This window comes from Emydura macquarii, unplaced genomic scaffold, assembly GCF_026122565.2.
Source record: "Emydura macquarii macquarii isolate MOO-44397 ecotype Brisbane River unplaced genomic scaffold, CSIRO-AGI_Emac_v2 contig_1146, whole genome shotgun sequence".
In the NCBI taxonomy this organism is placed as follows: domain Eukaryota; kingdom Metazoa; phylum Chordata; order Testudines; family Chelidae; genus Emydura; species Emydura macquarii.
Window position 1 is genome coordinate 11108966 of NW_027131283.1, and position 9121 is coordinate 11118086.

Sequence of the window (9121 nt, forward strand, 5' to 3'; positions counted from 1 at the left end):
GTTTTACAGGAATTGGAATGGAAAGTGATGAATTTTTTCGAAAAAGGCTGTTAGAGTATTTTCATCCCATCTGGAAGTAGGATTTAGTTGATATAATTTAGACCCTGAGCATTTAAATACACGATTACATTTAAACAGATGAGTAATCCCTTTAAAATCAAAAGGACTACTCAAGCCTGCTCTAGGTTATGCTGACTAGAGCATCCCCAAGGAACTTGCTTGTTGGGTTCCAATGCTGATAGCAGAGGACGAGGGAGAATTCCACTGCTGATGGCAGAGGATGCGGGACGGATAAAGCACAACAACCAATATGATTGCAAGCAGAATCGTTTATTCCATCTTGTTCTCCAGCTTATATACCTTTTTATCATCTCTGCATACAATGGTCACACAATTGCTGATTGGCTATTATATAATTTCACACACTTAGCATGGGAACAGCTTACATATTATTGGTAGCTTCTTAGCTTACATAGCTTTCTTGTTTACGACCTTGGATACTTTCTACTATCTAGTGGATGGCGGCCAAGTCCGCGGAACTCGCCGCCAGTGAGGCGCCTGAGTGAAAGTGGCCACCTTCCAGCTCCCTGTAGGCAGCCTCACTTGACCCGGTGTCCACCACCAGGCCTGCTGTAACTTTCCACTTAAGTAGCCATCAGGTCAGTGTATGGATAATACACTCCCACATCTCCCCCTTTCTTTTAAATATGCGCTCAACAAAACACTCCAAACTACCTTGCAATAAGCGAATAAAACAGGGGGCACAAATAAGGAAAAGGAGTACAATTCCCAAAATGATTATCCCTGTATAACAAAATAAAACAAGCCAAGAGGGCCAGCCAAAGCTGCTAAGCCACTCCCATAAGGGATTATGAGTTTGCATAATCTTATGCATATTATTTGCAAGGCATTACAATAAAGCATGAACAAAATATAACTAATCTGATAAATTCATACAACACATGCCTTCAAAATCCTCACAACCGTGTCCCTGTGCCAACAAAAAAATCGATAGCTGCACGATTTTGCAGCCGTTAGGTCAGCATATGGATAATATACCCCCACAGCTCCCCCTTTCTTTTACACTTCCCAGCATGTGGTCAGTGTGAGACCCTGAAGACATGCTTTTTTACATATTTATACAAACAAGACAAAAAAAAATTACATATGCATAAATTTTTGATACTTATAGGTATATTCAAAATATTACTACTATTACCATTAACTTATACATTTCTAATTTAAAAAATATACATAACAAATAACATATGAACAAAAAATTTCTACTTTTCTATTAAAATTGTCTGATCTCTCCCTCAGAAGGCTATATGACTAATTAAAACTAGTTGGCTCTCTCCTTACCCTGTCTCTGACCCTGGCAAAAAATCAAACACTATGGGAAAAGGAAGGGGGGTGATTTCAGCAAAAGCAGAACACTCAAAAAACTAAAATAAAGTGACTATAATCAAGCAGACAATTATTTTCCTTCAATCCCCCCTTTGAGCCATACTGTAATACCAGTGTGGCTCACTTATAAACCTGAGCTAGCTTTTGCTTAAATTTAATAATTTCAACTTAAGTTAACATTTGCACAACAGGCACTCCAGCCTTAACAAACCAACTAAAAACAGAGCAAACAGAGGGCAAAATACCCAGACACTAAAAACAACAACAGGTAAAAATAACAATAAAACAAATTATACACACAAACAATTACTTAAGCCAAAATAAATTTGGTAGCCATGAGGTTAAGGCATAAAATAAATCTGTGAAACCCCATGAAATATCATCTTGGGAAATGGTATGGAATAATGATGCGATTTGTAAAATGTCATGTGCATTAAATTAGTAGTTCTTTTAGTAATTTTGACTGAATTGTCCATATTCAAATGATTTAAATCAGATTGTCTATGAGCCTGCAGCAATTAATTACAATTGATTATTTACATATTTACAGACCAATTATTTGGGAGAAGGGCCTGTTCTTCCCTCAGAAGGCTGCAAAAAAAAAATTCAAAAATTCTCTTCCTATAACACTTTTCACACTTTCAACTGTCCCTCCAAACTCTGTAGTGTTAACTTCTCAATCCCTTTACTACATGGTGTTTAACACAATCAGAACCACGGGTATACCTTCTTCAAAATGCAAGGGAACATGACTACAAATCCAACAGTTAGACACATTTAAATCTGTTTGTAATTGATTAATTAATTATAAAGATGTGTCAGTATAGTCCAAGAAGCATTGTCTTTTATGGTTTAGTTGCTTGGGTTGTAAATGTACCTCAAAGTCATCAGGTTGTTGGTCTTCTTCCCCATGGACCTTGGGGATTTCCTCGACAGGTGTACCGTTAATCAGGAACTTGGATCAAAATAAAGTCATCCAGATAAGGCCAATACAGAACATCCAAAAGATCACTAGCCATACCCATTTAGGGAACCAGTGATCTGGGGAGTTTTTAAGTCTTTGGTGGTAGGGATGACATCGTGGTATATCCTCTTCGCTCTGGAGTGGTTTCAAATCCTCTTCGCTCTGGAGTGGTTTTAAATCCTTTTCACTCTGGAGTGGCAAATCCTTTTCTTGAGCAGGGGAGAGGTTACAAGCACTTGCACCCTGTTCCACTGACCTTGTCATTACAGGTGCAGAGGTTCTTTTACAGTGTCAGGCATGTATTCAGGACTGGTAACCTTGGCACTTTACAACAGTGTTGGTGGTGAGAAATACCTGGAGTGGGCCTTTCCAACGCAGTTTCAGGGCTGTCTGTCTTGGTGGACCTTTACGTGAATCCAATCACTGGGCTGTAGATCATGACATGCTTTTTGAGGGTCTTGGGGAAAGGCTTCTTGGACCTGTGAACAAAAGGCCTTAACACACTTCATTAATGCTTGACAATAAGTCAAATCAGTTTCATTAGCTAAATTAATATCCATTAGGTGAATTGATACTGGTGGAGAGCTAGAAAGCCTCACGGGTCAGCCCATTAGGATCTTGTGCGGTAAGAGTTCAGTCTTTTAGTTACATGATGATTTTATACTTATAAGGGCTAAAGGCAGGGCATCTGGCCATTTGAGGCTGGTTTCATGACAAATTTTGGCTAGTTTATTTTTTCAGAACACCATTCTGTCTTTTCACTGCCCCTGCAGACTGAGGGTGATGTGGGCAATAAAAGTTCTGTTGGATATCAAGAGCCTTGCAAACTTCTTTTATAACTTGACCTGTTACTGTTGGTAGACAGAGGGATCCCAAAGCAAGGGATAAATTCCTTCACAAGCCTTTCGCTGACTATAATAGTGTCAGCCTTTGCACATGGGTAAACTTTTACCCATTCAAAAATAAACATACAATTACTAATACATATTAGACTGGACCAATATAAACACAAAACAACATAAATATGGCCTAAAATGCAGAAAGGACTGCAGCCTTAACAGCAGAGTCTGTTACAACATACCAATAAACTAAACATTTAACAACAACAATAATAAAAAATAACTATACAACATTTATAAAGCAGCAACATAAAATTCATTTAATATGGAAGCCTCCCAAAGTGGGGAAGCCTTTTTATTTTTAGAGTTAACCATAATTATGGACAACACCAAAGGCATAATGGGAATCATTAACAAATTTACCTTCGGTCAGGATACAAACCGTAGTTACAGGAAAAAAATTAGCTTCTTGATCAGGGTTCACAGAAGGGAAAGGGTTACTTTTAATTACCTCATGTTAAGAACAAACAGCATAATCAGCCACAAGAATACCTTTAAAATTTCTTTGACAGGAGCCAATAACATAGAAAATCAATTTTGGGTTCTACAAAGGGTGGATAACAATGAGGCAGGATCAAAAACTGGACATCGGGTGAGTGTAATATGACCTGCAAACAACAAAAGAATTTCATATTTTATAAACAAATATGAGGTACAAAAATAATAAGTGGAGAACCAAGAATCAAAGTTTCCGAGGTTTTACCCAAGGCAGCTACAGCTGCAATGGCACGGAAACAAGGTGGAAGCCCTGCAGCTACAGGGTTCAGGGCATTACTATAACAGGCAATGGTCTTATGCTTATCCCCACACAATCTTACACAAAACAATAAATATTTTCCAGGTTTTCTAACAGGAAAAATTGGGGTGTTTTAGAGGATTCAAATAGGCACAATAATTCCTTGTTTAAGGAGAGATGAAATTACAGGACATATTCCTTTTGTATGCTGGATATTTCAAAATCCTGTCCCTATTCAAGAAATACAGCCAAAATAGAATTTTCATTTTCACAAGGAAAATAACAAATTAATCCCATCTGGTAAACAATAAATAGTACAATCAAATTTTACAATATAAATGTCTACCTACCAGGTTAACTGAAAAATAAAAACTTAAAAGAAAAGCATGCTAATTAGAAATAGATCTCAAAGAAACAGATAGTGGTTTAGACACTAGATGCGGCATTAATTGGTTTACATTCTTCCTTGATAAGGGAATAGAGAAAACTCCTAAACTTTTAAGGTGGATCTGCTGACTTCAGTGTCTAGAAAGTGTTTATAAAACATTTTACTGGTTTTCCATCAATAAAACAAAACACATAAAAACCTGATTAATCTATTAACAAAAAGGGTGCATTAATAAAGTTACCATTTCCCAGGCTGTCCTAATATAAAGGTTGAGTCTGGTCTCGGGGAGGAGGTGGTGGTGGCCCAAATGTCCACTCCGACTGGCCAGATCGTCTTGGACATTCTGCTTTCCAGTGTCCCAACTGTCCACAATAGTGGCAGGAGGAATCCCCTGGGGCCAAAAAGGTACCACGTCCTACTCCCCAACCCCGGCCTCAACCTCTCTATATACTCTTTATCTAAATTTTCACTTTTTCCTTTTTGGAGTCCTTTAGACTCCTTACCCAGGACTTATGCAGTCTTTCTTTAGAGTTTTCACCCTGTTTGCATTTTATCTTTGGCCCCCCTTTCTCCTTTTGGCCATAAACCATGTTGTTCGAACCAAAATGCTTAAGGGCCCGATCCTTATTTTTTACAATTTCCCATTATGTTTACCCACTCCCTCCCCCTCTCTCAAAGGTTTTTAGAAACAAGAGAAGAGAAACGGAGAGAGAGATAAGGAGAGAGAAACAGAGAAGAAAAAGAAAAGAAAAAAAAATTTCCTCTCTCTCTCTTGAAACACTTAAGGTAGCACCTAATTACAAACAGTTTTCAAGATCCTTTTCACACACTTATTATACCACATAAGAGAAGTCTGACTGCCACTCAGTACTTCTGTACTTCTTCAGAGAAACCTGCCACTCAGTATTTCTTTCATTTCCCATGGTAGAGGTCTCTTTAGGAGTCTTATTTTCCTATGAGCAAGTATTTATCACACGCTTTGGCCGTCACCGACCAATCTCCTCGCGGAGGTATGGAACTGCGGTCCAGGTCTCCACACTCACTTCGTTCCCTACTGGCAATACATGAGGCGTCTCATTTCCCACTTGAAATATTTCTCTCACTGCCGCTTGTACCCCCGCTTCGGCCGCAAGGTTCTTCACCATCCTCCTTGCCTTATTCCAGGTCTGACTTAAGGCAAAGGCTTCCTTGTTGCCATGGGCTACCGACTCCCATAGGTCGGAGCCCAAGTATTCCCAGACAGTCTTATCAAATACAGTACTTGATTTTACAAAAAATCCCCTTCTTAGTTCCCACTTCAATAAGCAAGATAATTTATCCGGGGACACCTTTTCCCCTTGGCGCTCCGCGATACATATAAAAAATTCAAGCACCGTTTTTTCTTCAGCTGATGCAGCGTTTCCCATACTTAATTAATTAGCCGCTCACCTTTGAGCTCAAACACGTCCCTCTCGGACGACCACGCCTCTGGACGACCACGTCTCTCTCGGACGACCACGTCTCTGGGCGAACACGTCTGCCTCTGGGCGACCACGCCTGCCTCTGGGCGACCACGCCTGCCTCTCTGGGCGACCACGCCTGCCTCTGGGCGACCACGCCTGCCTCTCTGGGCGACCACGCCTGCCTCTGGGCAACCAGGAGCTGCCTTCACCGCAGTATCTCCTGTGAGCTCATACACGTCCCTCTTGGACGACCAGGAGCTGCGTCCAGCGCAGTACCTCCTGCAGCGGCTATAACTCCCGCGTTTCTTCTCCCTGCCCGACGCACAATCCAATCCACTTGAATTGTAATCACGTCGGGGTCACCATTTGTCGGGTTCCAATGCTGATAGCAGAGGACGAGGGAGAATTCCACTGCTGATGGCAGAGGATGCGGGACGGATAAAGCACAACAACCAATATGATTGCAAGCAGAATCGTTTATTCCATCTTGTTCTCCAGCTTATATACCTTTTTATCATCTCTGCATACAATGGTCACACAATTGCTGATTGGCTATTATATAATTTCACACACTTAGCATGGGAACAGCTTACATATTATTGGTAGCTTCTTAGCTTACATAGCTTTCTTGTTTACGACCTTGGATACTTTCTACTATCTAGTGGATGGCGGCCAAGTCCGCGGAACTCGCCGCCAGTGAGGCGCCTGAGTGAAAGTGGCCACCTTCCAGCTCCCTGTAGGCAGCCTCACTTGACCCGGTGTCCACCACCAGGCCTGCTGTAACTTTCCACTTAAGTAGCCATCAGGTCAGTGTATGGATAATACACTCCCACACTTGCTCTGCCAATGTGCTCTTGAGGTCATCTCTTCAAACACACCTCTGGCCATGGCTCCAGTCCTCCCAGGGACACCCCCTACACATTCATGGATGGAGCAGGAGATATTGAGAGATATAGAGGAGATATAGAGATAGAGGCTCTGGCCTAAAGAATCTGAACCTTCTGAGGTTCATCCATTTCAATTTAAAATGTCTTTAGAGAATTATTTCTCTTCAATGACAGATTACATCACAGTATAATATATCTTAGTATATTTTTCTTGATATTCAGCTTAAATTTCTCTTTGCTCTTTTCGTCCTATTATTCCTATCTACAATAAACACTCTTGTCTTGTTTATGAGGAAGTAACTATTTCTGAAGAAAGGCTAGTTGTAATCTATGCTGACATTCCAGCTGTAAATAGCATTGGCAAACACGTCATGCAGCACCAATTCTTTCAAGTTCTACTGCTTGCTTTAAAAGATGTTTCTCTTTCTGCATTTTTTTCTGAACCATGCACTAACCACACATGTTGACAAGAAAACCTTCAGTGACTACAGATAAGAAAAATCCTGTTGACACTGCTGTAGGCTTTGAGGTGTCTATTGCCAAGACACGAATTAAATGAGGAAAGAAATATGTGAAAATAAAAAAGTCCTCCCTCACCTCTCCACAAAGCATATTCTATGTCTTGTCTCCAGCACAACAGCTGCTCATAACAGCTGCACCATCTTAAAACTCATTGTCTTAAAGGAAACGCCTGCAAGGTTCATCAAAAAGGTTTGAGACTTTACCAGAGTATGTTCGAATTAAAATGCTGATGCCTGGACAATTAATCATTTTTCATGGACAGAGCATAAAATCACTTAATAAATGCCAAGTTGTTTATATTCAGTACACTATGTTCTCCTGCTGAAGTCCCGGGCCTCATCTGCCATAATTGCGTATACTTCAGCTTTCTTTTACCTCATTACATACATTGGTTGACCTAATAGTGGGAATTCGTATCATGGGAAACATTGGGCCTAATTCTCATTGGTGCATTTCACATTTTTATCCACTTTAAGTTCTCTACACTGTCAGAGAAGTATAAAATGGCCTTAGTGTAAGTGAGAATTAGCCTACTGCATTTTGTAGATACATCTGGAAATATGTATATAAAATGAATGTTTAAATAAATATTGTGTTTGTTAAGCCTTTTAATTTCCCCACATTTAATGAGTCAACAAATTCATCATGCTCCCTAAAAGCCAAGTCCCAACATTGACCAAAGTACATTGTTTTATTCATGGATTATATGTCACAATGCTTGTGAACTGATGCCTTGTTTTTTTCAGTTTGATTGTTTCATGGAAATCTCGCACATTTAAAATAGATTATGCAATTCGGACTTTACACACTGCCTTGCTTTCTCTGTATGTTGAGAAAGCTTTTACATTCCTCCATTCCTCCATCCGTTCATGCATCCAAGTGGAGTTCCTCTGGGCAGCGTCCGCTGGCTCCCTTGACACCTTCCGGGAGCAGTGGGCACTGTCCGGGGTTATCTGCTCGGTGTCCCCTTCCGGTTCCCTTCGTTTGACCCTTTGACCCTCATGCCCCTTCCTGTTTTTTCATTTGTTGTCCCACAAAATCAGTTGAGTCCTGGGTCCGGTGGCTCCTCCTCTTAGGCTGGGAGAGGGGCCTTTAACTGTGGGAGGGCTTGCGCCCCCCCACTGCCCCTGGCACTCAAATAGTAGCACCCTCCTATAGCTGTCAGGTCTGGCCCCATCACAGCTTATACCTGTACGAGAGTCAGTGTCTGATAAGGCTTAATGTTGGATGAAGACCAGCTGGGAGAAGAGGTGAGCTAGGTTTATAAAGAGAGGAAATTGGGAGGGGGAGAGGAGAAGGGACTGTAGGGACAATCTCTGCAGTCACTCCCTAGAGAGAAGGGGAGTTGTGCAGGTACAAGGAGAGGTTCTAGGGGAGAGTGTAAGACTGATGAGCTAATTACATAGTTCAAGAAAACTTCTACCGAAATTAAAAGCTCACAGGTGAACATTCAGTATCTTGCACATCATGCCTGCTTGTGAGAGCATAAGCCTGTTATCCTAAAATACTCTAGTTACCACTTTAGCTGTAATTCCATCTATTGATTAGTACACATTTACTGCATAGTTCTTTCTGACTGCTAATGAACAGCTATCATACAGTGCTAGCTAATGAGTATCAAATAAAGCACTGAAGTTGCCTTTTAATCATGTAATTATTCATTAAAATGTCCATGTAATTATTCATTAAAATGGTAAGCAACAATCTCCTATCACAACACAAAAAGTATATTACAAATAATGAGGGACTGTCTTAATCACACAAAATCTGGGAAGAACCCAAGTATTGTACGTTTATCTCATTTTTCCTCATCTCATTGTATTGGGCTACTGGTGCCCCTATAATGATGTGTAAATTTGCCCACAGTTCTGAATAA

The 9121-nt window shown here is 40.6% G+C and overlaps 1 long non-coding RNA gene across 1 annotated transcript; it reads right to left on the bottom strand.

The window, feature by feature from the left end:
• Positions 1–311: 311 nt before the first annotated feature.
• Positions 312–6664, bottom strand: LOC137152101 (uncharacterized). Its single transcript, XR_010919428.1, has 2 exons — positions 5823–6664; positions 312–3878 (listed from the first exon to the last, which is right to left on the bottom strand). It is a non-coding gene; the product is annotated as an uncharacterized lncRNA (long non-coding RNA).
• Positions 6665–9121: the final 2457 nt, after the last annotated feature.